General features: G+C 40.4%; 1 long non-coding RNA gene across 4 annotated transcripts in view; it reads left to right on the forward strand.

The window, feature by feature from the left end:
• The first annotated feature begins 1,698 nt into the window (after positions 1–1,698).
• LOC131578063 (uncharacterized) overlaps positions 1,699–20,023 on the forward strand; it is a 224,472-nt gene continuing 206,147 nt past the window's right edge. For all 4 annotated transcript variants that reach the window (XR_009277370.1, XR_009277372.1, XR_009277371.1 and 1 more), the window contains exon 1: positions 1,699–1,977. This is a non-coding gene — a long non-coding RNA (uncharacterized LOC131578063). The remainder of the gene's footprint in view (positions 1,978–20,023) is intronic.

A 20,023-nucleotide genomic window follows, 5' to 3' on the forward strand; every position in this document is an offset into this window, starting at 1 on the left:
CAATCACAGTTCAGACATAAGTGGTGGTGGGAGCAGCAATTGTAACCAGCATGCCAAGGCAGTACAGAGATAGGAAGATTTCTATCCTGGATCTTGGATCCTGGGGCTTTCATGAATAAAATGTTGCAGCTGGAGTTGGAGAGGGTGCAATGACACACAAATTTTTGGTTTAATCATCCTCTAAAGTCATGCCCAGGGTTGGCTTATGGAAGATGAAAAAAGCTAATGAACCCTGAGGAGGACTGATCTGCAGCTGTCTTCAAGAGCTTCCTTGAAGGAGGCCTTTTTTCATTGCATATATAACCACTGCACGTTGCTGTTTCGAGCAGCTGTGTCTTGGCTGCTCTGATATGCTCGTTGCTGGAACTATCTCTTAAAGCTCTGGCCAGCACCTGAAAAAATATTATTATTTAAGGTGACATTAACATCCAGGTTCCAGCCACAATTTTGAGCTGGGTACACCACAGTTGAAATAGGAGAGGCTGTCTGTGCCCTAGAAAGGTTATTTTTCTATCTGCAAACACTTAACTTTGAAAGAGGAAATGGGTGAAGGCAAGCTAGCTTTTTTCATCCAATGTGAACTGGCTAGACAAGTCAGGGAGATTCTTAACAGGTGTGAGATTGCAGTAAGATTGGAGCAAACTGCAAAAAAATCTGATTTTAAATTCCCAAACTTTTGTCATTCCACACTCAGTAGCAGGGCTAGGAGAAGGAGCTTGGGAATGTAGCCTAAGACTGAATTTCAGCTTATCTTGGTGCTGTTGCCAGAAATTCTTGAGTACTTATATATACTGTATACCTACATTTCACTATTATTCTAGACACGGAATTTATATGCTGCACTGCTGTATTCTGGAAACTGTTGGTCTTGCACCAATAGCATGATTTACAAGGGACATGCCCAAGTGATCTAGAGTGACTGTAACTATGCTGGTGCAAGAATTTGAATTCAGAAATTGAAAAGCACATTCACAAAGAAAAAAGTTGCATTACCAACATTTGTTAACCAAAATATGATAACTAGCTTGGGGTAAGAGCTTAAGGCTGTCCTCTGTGCTAACAGGCTCATGTAGAGAAACTGGGTGAGCCCTGGGTTGAAAACTGCAAGCTGCTGAATATGATGTTCAATATTACGGCTGTGATTTTAAATTACTTCAAGTAATTTAGTTCTACCAAGTATTGGAGGTATTGAGATGTTTTTCAAATATTACATATTTGTTCCTGTTAATATGTTATTAGCTACTTGATATTTTGAATAAAAGTGATCATTCCAAGAAGCTTTAAAAATGAACTCTTTACAACTGATCATTTATTAATAATTAAAGGCAGTGAAGGAAAACTGAAACATTCAATAGTTTTAGCAGCAAAACTGAAGAAGGTACTTTCTGAAATTTTCTAATCTTTCTGTTGCACAAAGAGAGGCAAGGAATTTATCTTAAGCAATTGCTTTTGGAAAAATATCCTTAGTAGTAATTTCTTTTTTAGTCACAGAATATCCAAAAGAAAAGAAAAATTCTTGAAGAAAAAAAATAAAATATTGCAACTCACTGCTAAAGGTGTTAATATGACGCTAACGAACCATAGCCTTTCCAAAGCATAGCTGGCAACATAATCACCCATCTGTGCCGAGTGGGATGTGCAAGCAGAAGTCAGGGCTGAAAACCCTCCACCTGTTTTCAGAAAGTAAGTGAGCACACACTGAAGTTACTCAGCGTATTCTCTCTGTCTTCGGCAGTCTGGGTGATGTTGTTACTACTACTTTTCTGCTGTCTCATATCTCCCACCACCATGTGCCAGCTGATAGGGGAACTGTGACATACCACACCCCCGCGGCCAGGAAGGGGGTCACATGGACTGGTCTCATCCAGAGCACTTTAAAGAAACTGATAAGCTCTATCTCATTTAACTTGGCCTTTGGAAGATGCTTGTGGAAACTTCTGCAAAGGAGGTGACATCAGTTGTTGTCACAGCTGCTGTGTAAGTCTGCAAGGCTGTGTCTGTTCAGTATCTGCCTGGGGTGTGTATGCGTGTGCAAGTAGATATTGTTCATAGATTGCATTTAAATCAAAACCAGTCCATATGAAGCTGGCAAGAATGTTCACTTGCTCAGAATAGGTGCATTACCATTGAAACTTGAGGCAAGGATGGAGTATGTAAACTTAATAAAGCGCAAAGACAACCAGCTTTGGAGGGCTGGCGTGTACATTTGAAACAAACCTTCTCCCTGGGGAATTCCAAGTGTTAGCATGTGGGACATACTCCAGCTGCTAGCTGCTCAGACTTAAAATAAACCAGGCAAAATCCCATACTCAGGTTCTACCAACTGAGGCAAGCTGCTATTGCAAATGTTTCGTCTCCCTTTTTCTTCCAATTGGGTCAGAATGACAACAAATATTTTTGAAAGGGCACTTAAAACCTTAGTATTTTGCACAGCTTTCCTTGTGCTTCTCTGTAGTCACGTGTTTCTCAACACAGTTGTAAATTTAGCAAAGAATGTAGTTTGTACAGGTTGAAACACTGTCCCAGGAAGGCTGGAATTAAAAAACAGGGTGAGAAGCAGTATTTCTAGCTGTGTGACAATGACATTGTTACCAATACTACTTTGCTAATCCTAGGTGCTTTAAAAATCTCAGCATGACTTCTTTTACAGAGAACTATTTGCCTTGTTGAACTGTGGAGACCCTTTTTCTTAAAGAGAAACACATGTGACTTAAGGACGGTTACTTCTTTCTTCTTTCTTCTTTCTTCTTTCTTAACATATTGAAGAAGAAATAACTTAATCTGCCTGTGGAAGAATCCATAACAGGATTTCAGGGGAAAAAAAGATGTCTGGTAGTTGTATGATTTTTTGACAACTCAAATATGAATAACTTTGAGGAGGTCTGAAAATAGACTACAGTACTGTTTGCTTTGTCTTGTGGTTTGAAATTTACTTCAGGACTTCTTTAACATTTTATTTTAATAGCCTTCTGACTATAATTTATTTCTAAGGCACTGAGATACTTGGGAGGGGTGGGAAACAATCAACTTAATGCAATCTATGCAAATAATGTCTAATTTTTTTTCAACAGTAACCTATGTGAAACTTCATTCATCAAGACAACTCAGTTTTTCTGTGATAAAACCTGTTGTGTAATGTAATACACAACATTTAGGAATCCAATGCTCTTATTACTGTCAAAACATAGATATTAAATTCTACCATTCAGCTTGAAAAATTTATACAAGTGACTGACATGACCAATCTTCCTGTTTCTTCTCTTCTTCCTTTAGACACAGACACATAAATTCTTGTTCAAATCAACAGGCTTATCCAGGATATATTTATAAGGGTGAACTCTGCCAGGCTTTGGTTAATCATATACAGTGCTGGGAATATCTTTTGAAGGTATCCTGAACACTGTGACAGAAGTATTTGTCACTCAACCTATTTATAATTCTAGGAGTTTGGAGGGCAGATAGATGTTTATGCTTTTTCATATGAAATGGCACATGCATGCCTTTTGCACTAAAGGCATTGGCCATGCCTGTATCGACGCGTCAGGCAGATCTGGACCGTGCTGTTTTTGCAAAATACCATGTTTACACCCCAGACACATTTCTGGCTACTCAACTGACCTTTCTGTCTCACAGATGACTTTGTAGCTCTGGGAATGTCAGCTTGTTGTCAGCTGTACCTCTAGTTTCTGTGGATGATTGGAAGAGGTCAATGCAGGGTACCTCAAAAAAAGTGAAACTGTTGTCCATGTAGCACCTCCATTAGAAAACCTTGAAGGGCACTCAAGCTGAATAAAATTATGAGCTCTAACATTAACCACAATTTTTTTTTTTTTTTTTTAATGACCTGTAAAACTATACTAAGGCTACTCAGCCTTTGAGAAATAAGACTGATAAGCATTACAGGCTTTTTTCTTTATTTTCATAACCACCTCAAGCAATTAGTTTTGAGGACGTTTTGGCAAAGTTTACGTGTAGGTTATCCTTCCCTCCTAGTCCTTCTTATGTCTCTTGAATTATTCTTAACTCTGTTTCTGGGAGTCGTGAGCGATGCATAGACACAATGCCTTCAGCAGGCACGCAAGGAATGTTATGAGGGTAGCAGGCTTCTTGTTTCCCTGGTCACTCAGAAAATTTATGTGCCAGTATAATGAGAATGCAAGATTAGCTGTTGTTCATTGACAGAGACCTTGTGGATCTGTCTGTGCACAAGAGGTTTTGGGAGTTGATAATCCTTGTGCTTCAGGTTTTGTTTTGAATAGATAGAAGTAGAGGAAATGGTTATTGGTAGATGTAAAACTGGACAAACAAACTGAAGGGTATTAGCCAAGTTCTGGCAGTAAAGCTGAAAATCTGAATTATTTATACAGCTGGAAACAGAGTTGGGGTATTTTCATTATTTTGGGACACAGCATTGACTTTTATAGGGTTATGGGATGCTCCTGCCTAGGATTTCAGTCTCTTCTATTTTTTAGGTCTCTGTGAGACGCTGTGAAGTATTACAGCTTTGGTCTAAGCACTGGCCAAGTATAGAAGGAGGGGCCAATTTTGAACTCTGAAACTGAGAAGTCTCTAGGTCACTCTAAAGTTGCCCAGAGACAAGGCAAGTTAAAGTATCTTTTTTGCCATTCAAAAGCAAGATAAAATGTCCATAGACAAAACCACTATTACTACTATATAAGTTATTCACTTCAACACCTTTCCCATATCATATCAAGTTAATGACCATCTCGTGTGTCTGGTATACATCCAAAACCCATTGTTAAGTCAAGGTTGTGTGAGATAACCCAGTTTGCATTAGTAAATGCTATAGAACACCATATTATTTTGACAAGTATCATAAAGCTACATAAACCATACCTTTAAGATTTTTTTTTCTAAAGGATAAGAAGTAAATATTAAATATTAAACTCTGATTTTCAGATATATTACATGCACCTCCCCCACCTTCATATCCTAATAGAAAATTATGGGGAACCTGAAAGATAAGAGCCAGATTTTTTTTTGCTTTTATATACTTAAAACGTAACAATCTTTAGAAGATACTTAAATATTATCTCTATTGCAACCACATTGATTCCTGAAGAAACCTCTGCTTTCTCTGATATTTATGTTTCACTAATATCCACTTAAAAGTTTTGGCTTTCTCAATTGTTCCAGCAGCTTCATGTTATAAGGTTTTGAAGCTGATTTAAAATTTCACCATGCATTTTTGCATTTTTATCAAGAACTCAGACTGGGACTTAAGGGTTTATGTCCTACTCAGAAGTATACCCATATACATTCTTCTGAAACGTACAGGAAAGCAATGGGTGTCTCTACACACATGCCTGGAAGGTAATTGGAAATCACTGTGCTCCGTTTTTCAAAAATAAGAACCATAAACCCTCCTCCTGGAATGGCACAAAGCACACACATTTTCTCTCTGGAAGGTGTAAACTCAGCATTTCTATGCGTACCTACGATGGTATGGTGGCTGGAAAGGCATTTGGAAGCGTTCCCTTAACAATAGTCACATCACTGTCATCCTGTGTGTGCTGTCTGTAGCGGAGACAGAGCATTGTTTACCCCTATGCTGTTGTATAGCAACCCTGGGAGTCTGAGGCATAGCTTGTGCAGTGCTTGGTGCTGCCACGAGCCTTATGTGCGCTGTGCACAGTATGGACAGTGACCCTTGGTGAGCCGGGGTCTGCTGCAGGCAGGAGGCAGGAGAGGCAGCCAGAACAGCCCTGTCCAAATGCATGGTGCAACCCGGGGAGAAGGAAGGGGACAAAACTCTTGCCCATCTTTCCTAGGTGTGTACCTGCACCTCCATGATTTCATGCAGCCCTGAACTAGTAATGGAAAATCTTGCATGGCTACAACTCAATATATCATAGTCTGTGTTTGTGACTGAGTTGGCTTGAGTTAACAGTACCTTCAGAGATACACTGCTTGCAAAACATGCACCACTAGCCAAAGTATGCCTTTTATCAAGATGGGTTAGGAATATCCAGTGCTTCCCTACAGGCATGTTACTACCTGTAGCTGAATTTAATAACACTAGATTATTGTAGTGTGGTTTTTACTGGCTTTTTTCCTTCATTCTTTTGAATCTATTTACTTAACTTTCCTACCATCAAGAGAAAAACACAGCTATGAATACTTGCAAAAGCAGGGTCAGATGGTGAGACTGGCTTAAAAGAAGGTATTTAGATTCTTCGGATGGTGCTCAAGAGAGCTTTGGGCTCAGCTATGCTGCACAGCCAAGGATACTATAGAGATCGCTGCGCTAATGCTGTGATCGGAAGCTGTGTTGGTGTTGTTCTGTTCTCCCTGGGCTAATTAACAGAGGTGCCTCTCAGCATACCTAATTAGCTCCGTTCCTGCAGCATCCTCAGGGACAGGGCTAATTAGCGTGGGTGCTTTGCTATATTGCCTCTGGGATCTAAGCTAGCATCCGTGCATGGCATTGCAATGTACCATGTAGACAACTCAGTTTCCTCAAAGCTACCTCAGGATCTCTATCAGCCCTTTGCTGCGTAGACTTGCCTGGTGCATTAATGAGACCCCAAAAGCTTATGCAGGAAGAAGGACAGTAATTTGAGATGTAGGCTAGAGGGTAACATTTTAGGACACAGATGTTTCAGGATGAGTCCCAGATTAATTTGCTTTTACTTTACATCTACTTCTTACCTTCACCTCTACATCTACTTCTTACCTTTTTATTAAAAGCAGTGTTAAAAGTAATCACCACCTGTGGTAGAGGCAAACAAATAGGCCTACTCTGAGATGAATGAAGTCTGAACCTGCTATAATGCAGCTTGCTGGTTTTCGCTTTTAACAACTAAAAGATAGTTATGAACTAACGAACCAAAGCATTTTTAAAGCATATTTCCCTATTCCTCTGGTTGAATAACAATGATAACAAAGTATTCTTTATGGTTTTACAGACCCTGCTTTCTAATCTTTAAATGCTTTGCAAGCATGAGTAAGCACAGCTTCATATGAGCCCATGATAAGGCAATACAATGATTGCGTAATTTGAGCAGTAAATTTGAGATGTGAAGACCAGCCAAAAGTAACTTGCATTTATTAGAAAGAACATGTCCTCCCTGGTTTAACTTATTCTTGCACCATGCTTCTCAGAATTTCCTTGTACAGACATTTTTCTTATCAGGACTATTTTACCTCACTGATATCGATTGATTGCAGGTTCAGTTTAGCTGAGTTGATTTGAAAATGTTGCTTTGCACCATATGAGAGTTGCAGAAAGGTGGCTTACTATTCACAAAGGGGTTGTACACTGTAGAGGGCTGATAAACAAAAGATCGACTGTTTCTGTCTTCTGCTTACAGTATCAGTAGCAACAGGATGCACTGATACCCTGATAGCTCAGCTTTGCACAGAAAAACAGTGCCATTTCTGGCTGCAAATTTTAGCCTCATCATGGAGTCCTCAGGGGTTCAGAAGCTCCCAGGAGCACAGTGGGAGACTCTAATAAGTGGAAAAGATTTGTCAGAGATGGCCTAATGTGCCTCTTAATCTTGTTTCACTTTATTCTCTTCATTCTAAAAACCTCAGAGGTACATAACATACAGCTATCCAATTTTCTCTCTTTCCCACTAGGAAAGCCTGTGGCTACACCTGTGTCATATCTGAAGTGAACTTGGGAGTGGTCTGCAGTGTTTACTGTGTGTTTGCTGTGCAGAGCTCTTGTTGACCATAAGCTCAACCTCCTCTGGCGAATGAGGGTGATGCCCATTTGTGAAAGACTTGTTCTTTGCTGGGAGAGCAGAGTGGGATGCATGGAAGTGACCTGGCCAGGCAAAGGGAAGTGGCTGCAGGAGTTCCTTTGCAGCCATGTATGCTTGACATGCACAGATCAGCCAAGAATGCACACCAGCAGGTAAAAAAAAAATCTAGATAATCCCTAGCCATGTCTTTAAATGCAGCCTCAAGGATGGTCTCTGCTTTTCACCCTTCCAATAGGAAGAAGTGCTGTGAGACTGAGCCTTTGCAGCATTACTCTAGAAATGCAGGAGGGAGAGAGGTCTCTTGCAGCTAAATCACCCTGTGGCTGGTTCCACATCCACCTACCAAACCCTGCTGTGATGTGAAAGGGGCCCATCCTCCTGACCTCCCTGCTTGGGTCAGTTGTAGTTAGGTACAGTGTCTGAGTTTTCAAACAAGAGATGAGCAAGACCTCCTAGTTGGAGCTCTGCACAGCACCCTCTTCAAAGAAATGACTTCTGGCTTTAATGGATGGTCGGATGCCATTAGTGAACAGCATTATTTTCATTTATGGATCCTCCTTCTCAGAAATCCCAGAAATATTTCTGCTCGAGTTATGTGCAAAAGAAATCTGAGATTAAAAAAAAGCCCTCCTGAGCAGAGAGGAACAAGAGACAAAGAGATGTGTGTCTGAGCAAGAGTTCCACAGAGAAGCCTCAACATGCATGCAAGGTGAAAAAGAATAACAGGATGACGTCAGCATTGGCAGGCGATGGGCAAGGCAGGGCCCTTTTCATCACAGCCTGGCAGAGAAACACACGGCTTCAGCAAAGGGAGGAAGTACAGATCCTTACTTCAGAAATATAAATCCTTTTTTAATAAGTGACTGAAATGGTAGGAGTTCCTAAAGAAAGGCAGCTTTCCTGCTCCTTGTATTTTTAACTCTTTCCCTGCCTGATGGAATGTTGCTATTGCTTTCACTTTCCTGCTTTACTCTCCTGTGCATTTTGGGGAAAGTGAGCAAGTTGTGTTACCTAACACACAGAGGGCTCCAGAAGGTCAAAAATTAATGCCAAGACCTGCACCAAAAATAACTGGAAGCCAGGGCAGTTGCAGAATGCCCAGTGAGTGTATGATCCCATGGGATCCACACACTAGGGCTTTTAAAGGAAAAGGCACTCATGTTCTTATTGAAGGTAATTTTTTTTTCTTTCTTTTCCCTCAGACTTAAGTTCCAGTAACAGATTCATCTTGCCTATTTTGAGAAATGCATTTAGTCACCTAAGCCTTTTCTATAGTCAATGAGACTAAATAGACATGTCTAAAGGACAGTTCTTCCCATGTGTGTTACTTTGGAGAGGTGAGGGTGGTGATGGTGAAAATAAGTCCCCCTGGGAAGGGTCTGCCTGCTCCAGCTGACCACACAGGGAGGCCAGGGAACTTTCTGAGGCTGTTTTTTGTCTGGCAAAAATTTGAGTATTGCAGTGCTGCCTATGGTTTTGATTTGGCTGAAGCAAGGAAGTGCTGGTAAATACAAGAAAGGGGTTGAAGCCCTGAACATTAACCAGGCATCATAAAGGTGTAGGTAAGGGTCCACATCTCTAAATAAAGGATGCAGATAAGGTAAATACTCATAAATCTAATATACTTGTACTTGAACAATTGCTGGTAAGGCCTGAACATAAGATAGGAAATCAGTATTTGCATACCGGTTTTGGTCTGCTACTGTTGAAATTGTGATCAGGTTTAGAAGCTATAAAAATTTACAGAGAATATGAAAATTACTTTGTAGCATAGATAAGACATAATGAATCACCTAGTGCCATAATGTAAAATTTTCCACCCCCATCCTTATGTTTTATTCTGATATCTGCAATTCACCACCTTAAACAAAACAAATAGTTTTTTATTTATTTTGTACAACAAAAGCCAAGGCTAGTTTTAATAGGAATATTTAATTTTAATATAGAGATAAGAGTGACCAACCCAGATTCTGACACAATTTTATCAGTGCAGTCTAACATATAAATCTTGTTTCAATGACACTTGCCCTGAATAAAAAGCAAGTATGCTAGCACAGACGAGATTTCCCAGTCTAATGCATCCCAGATGATTCCAGTCTGGGCGTATCTGTGCAATCTGAGACTGGTTAACTGTGCCTTGCTCTGTTGTTTTTGTTGGAGCCAGTGGCCAGATGAGGTGCTCAGCATCAGGCAAGGCTGAGTCTGCTGAGTTCTGAGATGGTGCAGAATTCTGCTGAAAAGAGAAAGACTCATGAGAACAACTCGATTTTGTGCTTTTTCCACCAGTGGATAATTTTAGCAAAATTGTCCTTAGCATGTGTATGTGGGAGGGCAGACATTTCCTTCTTTGCATGACCTTTGTATAAAACCAAATCCAGAGCAGTGATTTTTCTCTCCCTCCCCTAATTTCAAATTTCTAGAGACTCACTGATGGGAAAAAAAACCCAAACAAATAACATCTTATAGAAATCTGTGGTTTATGCAAAGGAGCAAATTTAAATAGGAAGCAATTTAGCAGAAAGTTTCTTGCTGCAACTTGAAACTATACCAAAGTATTTGGCCTAGTGCCCCAGAGCTGTTTTCCTGCTGTTCTGTTCATGACTTGATTTATGAGTTTATGTGTGCCTAACAGGTAGAACTCTCGGCTGGGACATATATTTTTGTTCAGGCTACAGATCTTTCCTGTGCCCTCTCTCTGCTTCTCCAGCTTCCCATGGTAGCAGAAAAATTTGGGCATGTGTGTAAAGGTGCTGTTTTCTTCCTAGGCCCATTGTGCTGGCTGAATGACTCATAAACCAAACATTGATAATATCAACTGACAGTTATTTAAACCTGAGGTTTCAGGTTAAGGAGTAACAATGAATGCAAATACAGTTGGTAAGAGGCTGTTTGCAGTGCATGTGCTTGTGTGTTAGATCTTGAGACTTTTTAAGGGTTGTTACACAAAGTTCCATAAAGCAAAATTATAAGATGGTATAGGGAGTCCATGTTAAGGTGTCTGTCTTTGTGATACTATTGAGATGTGCTTGCTCCTTAGGTACCCCCCAAAAACCTGCAGCTCAACAAAATGAACACCTCTTGTTTTCCTTGTAAGCACCTTTTGTTAGTTACAGGAGTGCTGGTCACTTGCGACTGCCTCTTGGAAAAGGAAGGTATAGAATGCTAGTTTAAAAAGACATTACTGTTGTGTAAGTACCAGCAATAAGTTATTGCCTGGAAATCCCCGTGCCTGGGAATGCTCCCTTTTGGGCCATGGTCCTCTCTGCCCCAAACCTTTAGAGCATTCTGATCATTTTGGAAATTTTGGCCATTGCAGAGGCCACTCCAACAGGCAAGTTGCACACAGCCACCCACTTCCACCAGCTGAAGGAGGCAGCTAACACAGGCATGGGCCATTTGCAGGAGAGTTCTCAGATATGTCCACAGGCAGATTTATAGTCTCATTCTTTCAACACAGCTATATGAACTATGATGCTGTCAGAAGTATTTAAATTTAGAAAATTTGCTTATTCTCTTAGGCAGAAAAGTATCTGCTTGCTCCTTGCACAGATTTTTCTCAGGGTGGATGGACAGGTGGCTTGAGGGGTGGTTTGGTTTTTTTTTTAATCTGATTCTATTCCACATCTTTCCTGTAGAGAGAAGAGAGTTGCTGCTGCTGAGTCTTTCTGGTCTTACTGCTAATAACTGATACAGATACCTGGGTGAGAAAACTCTTGCTGGGTCCAAGACTGAAGCAGTGAAACACCAGGGACTATACAAAGCCAGCCAGCAGCAGTCAGGAACCTTCTCAGCTCTTATCCTTTCCTATAGTGGCAACAGGAAATGGAAGAGCCTTTGGGATACATCATCACTTTTCCTCTTCTTACCTTTAGTTCAGTGTACCTTTTTTCCAACAGTTGTTCACCCCTAAGCCCTTCCTTGTCCCCAAAAATTTAAATATGCATATTTTTTCTAGGGAACCTGAGACATTATATTTTATCATATTATACTTCATTAATATAGGCAGCAAGATGTCTCAGTTTAAATGTTCAGCTAGTTTTTTCTTCTTTCATTTGCTTTCTGGTTTGTGGAGGCTTTTCCCCCTAGAAAATCCATCTAAAATCTTTACTTTAAGAATGTCACTCTGGACAAGAAAAAAAAGTGAAGTTCTGCTGAGACGGTCTGTAAGTGTTTTAATTATAGATGGATGACTGCATTCATATCATCCTCCTGTATTGATTTCGACTAATTTTTCTTGTTTTGGGTAAAAGGTGGATTGGAGATTTTTTTATTTTTTTGGGAAATTCTAGTCAGAAGTGTGGGATGACATTGAAAGGAATGGTTGGGTCTTCTGCCTATAGACCTTTTCTCAGGCAGTGATTTGTTTGTCTATATCAATTGACAGCACTGATTTCATTGCATTTGCTATGTTGCACTGAATTGCGTATTCATTTAGAAACAGAGAGACTTTGATCACACTGACATGTGTGACCTTTAGGCTTAGTCTTTACTGTTAACTTAAGTTAAACTGCTTAAAACCCTGGAAATATTTGTAAACAAGGTATATGAACAAACTGAAATGTCCTAGAACAATTTAGAAATAGTATAATTAATGTTTGGAGTAGCATACTCTCAGTACATTTACAATTCAGTGTTTGAAACCAAGCTAATTAAATTCCAAACTGGACACAAGACTTAATTTCAATCACTTAATCTCCCATTATGTGCTCACAGGTCATCAGAGGACTCATGAAAAATTAATAATTTCTAGGAATAGGAAATTCTTAGAAAAAGCTGCAGCTGAACACTGGAAACTGTCAGACAAAACTTAAACTTTATCAGGCCTTGTTTGTAAAAGTCTGGTTCAGTTGATTCAATTACAAAATGTTCATTCCTGTTGTGCGAGCATGACCTAGCTGAGATATGAAACTAGAGTTATTTTTGTGAAACCCCATCCCAGTGTACTTCACAGCTGTGTCTTTTTATCTTCTGGTGTTGTTTTGGACAGTATAATAGAAACCATACAGACCTCCATCTCTGGTTGCTAGCTGTAACACAGCAATGTCTGTAAAGTGATGCAGAATCCTGAGTGCAGCTCCATCTCTTGACTCCCTCCCTTATGTTTTGCACTGAACCTGAGTCAGCAGTGCCCTGGCAGCCAGGAGGGCCACCCGTGTCCTGGGGGCATCAGGCACAGCATCGCCAGCTGGGCAAGGGAGGGGATTGTCCCACCCTGCCCTGCACTGGGGCAGCCTCACCTCGGATGCTGGGGGCAGTTTTGGTCACTGCAGTATAAAAAAGACATTAAGCTATTAGTGAGTGTCCAAAGGAGGGACAAGAGAATGGTGAAAGTTGTTGAGTGGGAGCCATATGTGGTTGAGGTCACTTGGTCTGTTGAGCCTGGGGAAGACTGAGGGGAGACCTCATTGCAGTTACAATTTCCTTGTGGGGGGAAGAGGAGGGGCAGACACTGATCTCTGTTCTGTGGTGACCAGCAACAGGACTCAAGGAAATCGCACAAAGTTGCATCAGGGGAGGTTTAAGTTGGATATCAGTAAAAAAAATTTCAGTTAGAGGGCTGGAGAAGGCTCCCCAGGGAAGTGGTCACAGCACCAAGCCTGACAGAGCTCAAGAAGTGCTTGGAGAATACTCTAAGATACCAGACACATAGTGGGATTCTTGGGGTGTCCTGTGCAGGGCCAGGAATTTGATTCAATGATCCTGATGGATTCGTTTGAACTCAGTTATTCTATTATTCCATGATTCTATTCATAATATTTTCAGGTGTTTTTCCAGACATTGTTCTTGCTTGTATTACCTTGCAGAAAATAAAAAGCCTCAGCTGTGGAAAGTAGACAAATACCTTCATGAAAGTTCTCTGCAGCTTCTTTGAATGATGAAATACTTTGTTTTTATTTTTTTAAAGTTTTTAAGGAAAACCCTTTCCCAAGCACTTAATAAAACTTTGTAATCCTCAGTCTGTATAATGATAGATAGAAGGGAAAAACCCTTTAATGACCCAGAGGTCATCAGAGTTACTTATCCTAATAAAGATCAATTGGATGAGGTCTGTTACATGGGATAAGTGATAAGAATAAGGTGGTCAGTCCAAGTGCTATGAACAAGTTAAGTTATGCCTTCTTCCCCCTGCAGCATCAAATAATTATGGTGTAACTGTGGCTTCCTCCTCCAAAGTGTTTTGTTCTGGTTCTGTGGAGTATGAATTTCATAGGCCATTCTCGCTCAGTAGTAGGAAGGGAATTTTTTGTGAAACTCATGTTTACTTCATAGGAGTCAAAGCTGGGTATAAAATTTCATTCTGCTTTGTGAGGCAGTGGCAGCAGCTTAAAGTGCAAGTAGTACATTTATACTGGATTGTAGTGATGTTGAGTGAGTGTGTCTGGATAGAAGGATTTCCTCAAACTGGGACATTTTCCAAGAGTTGTAAAAATATAGTAATAACTTTCTATTCATGTATAACCTAGCATTGAAATACAGGAAAAGAGAAGGAGTCAAGATGGAGTGAGAGAATTTGGTGGTTATGCCTAGTTTGACAGATAGTACAAGATTCTCATACACCTAGTTTCTAAACCAAAGGAAACTTTGGCTAAACAACAGATAATATCTAACTTTTCATTAATCTTGCTCATTAATATCTATTTCAGTGCCTCTCTTGCAACTATATTTGCACACTCCTCTAAAATATGTCTATAGTCTCCTTTTCAGGGACTTTCTGACAGAAATGCCATGAGGAAGTGAGTCAGTAAAATATTTGCCAAAACTTCCCTAAATACCAACTATCTCATGGTAGGTAAATACTGCTGTAAATCAGTGTGACATATGATAACTTGCTTTATTTCATTATTTCAAACTTTTTCTTGACATTTTATTACAATTCATTTGGAACCAGCTTATAAAACCTAACAAGCTTGTCATGTGAATTTCCTTTGCAATCACTAGTTAATGAAGGTGACATCTGAAGCAAAGCTTTCAAAATCTTTAGCGTTTTCTAATCATATTTAGTACTAAATTTTTCGGTTAGTGTTTCCTGCAAGTGAGATGCTGCAATTTCTTGCATTTACTACTACATGTTGCAAGACTCACAGAGCTTGGATCTGTTCACTAGCAAATAATATTGTCACCAGGATTGTTCTTCTTCATTATTCCAGTTTTTGAAAAGGACGGGTCTTCCTGTGTGTCTTTGAACCTCCTAAGTCAGTTTTGTTATTTTTGTTGAAGGCTGCTCCTGGAAAGCTTTCTGTTTTCTTTTCTGCCCTGGCTAGCAGGGATATTAAAACAGGGGTGCAGCTACTCACTGTATAAATAGGAAAAATACTTCATTTTGAACACAGCTAAATCCCTTCAAAGACTGCTACTTCTCTGCTGAGCTGGTGTGTTATGTGAGCAGTAGGCTTTCCCCAGAGATGGGTAGGACTTCCAAGTTAGCGCTAACAATATTGTGGTAGTGTGGGACCAGACTTGGAGTGCAGCCTGGACAGGCTCTGGCCATGTCCAGTGTGAGCAGCTCCTTTTTTAGCTCTGGAAGGTGGGGCAGTTGAGGAGCAGAAGGGAAGAGCATGCAATCAAGGAGAAAACAGGAGGAGCTGAGTAGCACATGACAGAACTGAACTTGGCGCAGTAACAGAAATGTGAACCAGAGGAATCTCCTAAACACTGCCAATGTTGGATATGTGGGTGGGAGCTCAGGTGCAGGTGCAGTGTCCCTTCTCTACAAGGGACCGACATGCGATTGCCTGTTATAGTTAAAAGGGATATATACATATATAATAGAGTAAAAGGGATAAAAGATAAAAAGAATAGAAAGAAAAGTGTAACTTGCCCAGTTAAGTGCTAAAGGACTCTGCAAGTGAGGAGTCAGGTGGGCAAAGATAACCAGGATGAAAAATTGATTAGGGACATATTGAGATACTAGTAAAGTAGAATGTTACATAGAAAATGAATGCCATGAAAAACACTACAAAGAGTGCAGTTTTAATAACAGAATACAACTGCATTATGTTTAGCAGATGTCTGCTGTATTTACTCTCCCACCTGCAAGATTTTCCACCAACAAAATCTAAGAAGGGCTGAAAAGACGCTGTCAGTAAATGTTCTTTTTAGCAAAGTAAGACTAATACTGATTTATTTTTCTCTAATGTGGTGTCCAAAATGTATTTGGTTTGTGAAAGATCTGAGACAAAATTATGAATCCTGCTGTTGAGCCTAAGAGATTAAAATCTTGCTACTTCTGGCCTTTTCTCCTTCTTTAGTGTGCTTATAACAAGACTGAGCCCCAGGCTTTGGCCAAATCCTATCCACATTTGTGGGATGATTTCTGTTGCCTTCAGTCAGGTTTCTCTAAGAATACACCTCATCATATTCTCTTGTGACATTTAATGTCAGGTTTTAAGATCAGCTCCAGTAGCATGGCCTGAAAAATGACAGGAATCAAGTCCTTATGCACCAATTTTTATATATTCAGGTATCGATACTAAGTTTTGGCCATTGTTCCTACTCTCTCATATCACCTACAGGAATGTCAAGTAACTTTATACTACAACTGCAAATGCTGTAGTTTGCTTCTAATGGTTCTTCAAGGCTGTGAAATGATTTATTAAGACAGGATCTGTATCAAAGAGATTACAGATCAGAAGTACTCTGATTAAAATATTTGGCAGTCCATGTTTGTTTCAAGATATGTTAAGAGACTAAAAGAAAGATCTAGAAAAAAAGAAGTTACTGTAATGAGTAAAATATTTTCCTCTTAAGTGATTTTAATATCTTTTTCTAAATTATACATTTCACCTCTTCAAAGAATCAGGGAATTACATAAACACCTGGGTATTTTCCCTTGCAGAAAATTCTACAGTACTGCCAAATGAATTCCAGATAAAGCATTCCTGTTTTTCTGTCTCATTGTGTATCAAGGTGATAGCTAGTATGCTATCCAGGTCATTGCTTCAACCAGACAATTTATTTTCTGGGTAGCTTACACCTAAGACACACGTCAAGAAATTGAAACATTAGCAAAAACTTATAGCCTAGATTACTAGTAAATTACTAGTGTTTGAAAAACTATTAAAGTTGTCCCTAACCTAGTATGCATCATTTTTTCAGGTCTCACAGACCCATCTATGTTTAGGTGTCATGAAGGCTACCTAAATTTATAAAGGGCTCTGAGTTATCTCAAGGTATTTACACAAGTGTACCTAAACTTCTGTTGCCTAGATTCAATTCAACAAACTTTGGAGCATGTGGTCACACTTTAAAAGACTTCTGCAGTTCATCAAGAAGGGACTGGTTAAGGTAGTATTTGTACACCTCTACAGAAAAACAATAGGTTTGTATAGAGAAATGTGTAAATATTAGTTATTATGACTAGGTATTATGGTTATTATTTGTCTTTTTGTAACTGACATAATCTGTTAAATTGTTGAACGTATTTATTGGTTACTAAATCTATGCTTCAGCAGTCCCCTCTTCTGTCCTCTGCAGACCTTACATTTCCTGTGAAGGAGGAACTCTGTGCCGTCCCCGTGTAATGGGAAGGACTTGGATGCTGCGCTAACACTTATCTCTTCACCCCTCACGAGCAGGTGTTCTGACCTTTGCTGTACAGAGCTGTGTTATGGCCTGCAGGATGGGCTCCTGCAGCAGTGCCAGGGTCCCTATACTGTATGTATGCATCTACATACCCCTCATGTAGCATGGCTGCATGGTACAAACTGCGCATGGTCGCATGGGGGTGCTGGATTTTCTAAGGGAAAGCTTCTGTGAAGAAGCTTTGGCTCATCCATCTTCTCTTCTAAGGTGCACAATACAGTAAACCCAATACGAATCTGGGCATCCACCGTGCCTGGAGAAAGAGTCTGCCATGTCATGTAAGACACAAAACTGGCTTTTGTTCAGGCTTGCAGCAAGGTTGGGACAGTGCAGGGCTTTGCAGGCTGTCTGCCCCTGTTGGCTGAGGAGTGGGGGTGTTTGCCAGCCAGCATTCCTCCACCCCAGCTGCCCGTGGCTCCAGGGAGTGACACTCCTGCCACTGCCCCCCACACCCTCCTGTTGCCCTGGGCTTGCTTCCTCTAGAAGGCAGCACTGGGCTGTCTGCAGCCATTGGGCCTGCCTTCTAAAATGAGGCATTTCTTGTGCATCTTAACAGATATTGGTTTAATTTGGGTGGCAAGTGTTTACAGATTATAGCCTCTATATTATAATGCTTCTGTGACAGCTGTTTTGTCCAGCTTTCATCATGATGTAAATGTTTTTAACCAAGGAGCCTTGGATACCTACTAACATGGTACACTTTCTCATGTGTTTGCCAATTTGCTCTTTATTTGTCTAGGAAGCTAGCAGAATTCATAATGTATAGTTTTTGCCCAAGAAACTAGCTGAATTCATACAGTATATTATTTTCTCTCTAGTTCTGTTTCAGGGTAATGTTTAATCCACTATTTGAAACAGGTTTTTCATTCTCTTCTCTGTAATAAATTACTAAACTGAAAGAAATGGAACTACGATCCTGTAGCTTAAATTCGCTGAGCTTTTGTTTTGAGGTTGAACAGTGAATCTTAGAAAGCTTGTTTTTCATTTGTCCTGAAACCTTTCCCCTCCTGCCTCCTTCTTTTCATGCCAATAAAAGGTAACCAGAGACAGCTGGGGGCTCTCTTTCTGCCTCCCTTGAATGGGAATGTCTTCTGAATGCCTCTTTCATGTACCTGCACAAACCCTGCTCTGCTAAAACTGCTACGGCCGAGGTTCTCAAAGGTTGAATAGGTTTTCATTGCCTGCATTTCTGGTCTGAAGCAGACTGAGAGAAATGAGTGTTAAGTAAACGCAGTGGCAGCCCTGCCAGCGTCAGCATTCCAGCCTACAGTGCTGCTCTGGATCAGGACACTGCCGGCACAGACTTCTACACATCCAGCTGTCAGGGGGTTGTTTTACTTGCTAGCAGTTGAAAAAAAGAGGGATGCAAGGCAGAGCAAAGACTGGCAAGTCTAGTTTTTATGAAGCTGTTTATTTTTTCTATAACAAGTGTGTGGTGCCTTATGGATGGTGAATGGGAATTTAATACAGTGATAAAGTAAAATTGTAAACTTACCAAGTCTATTTTCAGCTGCCTTTGTTCTGCACCTCTAAGCATCTGCAGAAAATACATTCAACAGCACTCAGACACTTCTGTGAATTTATAGTTGACTTTATTCAGCACCTTCTGCAGAGAACTGAGCACCTCACTGCAGCTGATTGAAGTTAAGAGAAAATGAAGGTGTCTGTCTGTCTTTCCATAGCAGGCTTTTTGAGTGTGAAGTCAGTGCTCACTGTCTTTTAAGTGAAAGCAGAGGTTTATTTTCAGCTGTATGTCAAGAGCATTTTACAAGTCCTATGTTGCAGTTTAAAGATCAAGATTTAGGAAACACTGATAACAGAGGGGCATGTATCTGGTGATTTAAGCAATCTGGGCAAATTACAAACACCCTAACATCCAGCTAACAGTGGAATTTATACACAGAAGGATTGTTCATTCATAATTTACTAATAACAATGTCAGGGTATTGTCTGTTGTAGCAGGCAAAAGAACCTGCACTGGCTGAATTAGGCCTTTGTTTGCATAAACACCTAGGCAGGAAAATTTTCCCCCCTCTACCAAAATAACCTTATTCCTATAGCACACATAGGCGCTCATATCAATTCAAGACCTTCCCAAGTAAAGACAGTTTTATTCAGGAGTGAGAATCTGTGCTCAAGTAGTTATCTTTCAATAAATTTAGTATGGCTTATGCAAATCCTTCCACTTTACTTTCTTCCAGTTGCTGCTCCATAACCTAGACAGGTTACTCCTGTCCCAGCTGCTTGTTCAAGGTATTTTGCTGGGTGATGCTATTCCCATAGTTCTGTCATGTAGCTGAGGTACTGCCCTTCCTGTTTCACTTCCCCTGAGCTGGTGGCTGTAGCTGCAGTGAAGGCATCTTGTGGCATGTCAGGATTACCTAGTTAGGTTACTTAACATGAATGTACTAATGATGACCAGAGTAGTGCAGTGGTGATGTTAGTGTTGACTTCTTGGTCTAGTATTTGCTTTATTGGGAAGAAAAATCACAGGTGAAAAGGATTGTCAGTGTAGACGTAACTGTAGAAGTATTAATGCAGTGCATGTATTGCTCTGCAGTCATCCTGTGTCACCCGTGAGCTGTGGCAGACACAATGGGCAGGCATGCAGAGATGTCCTGCAGTGGAGGTGGGCAGGAGGGCTGGTTGAGCAGAGGCAGCAGGTGTGTGGCCAACAGCCCCACCAAACCCAGCCAGGCATCTCCATC

This window comes from Poecile atricapillus, chromosome 3, assembly GCF_030490865.1.
Source record: "Poecile atricapillus isolate bPoeAtr1 chromosome 3, bPoeAtr1.hap1, whole genome shotgun sequence".
NCBI lineage: Eukaryota > Metazoa > Chordata > Aves > Passeriformes > Paridae > Poecile > Poecile atricapillus.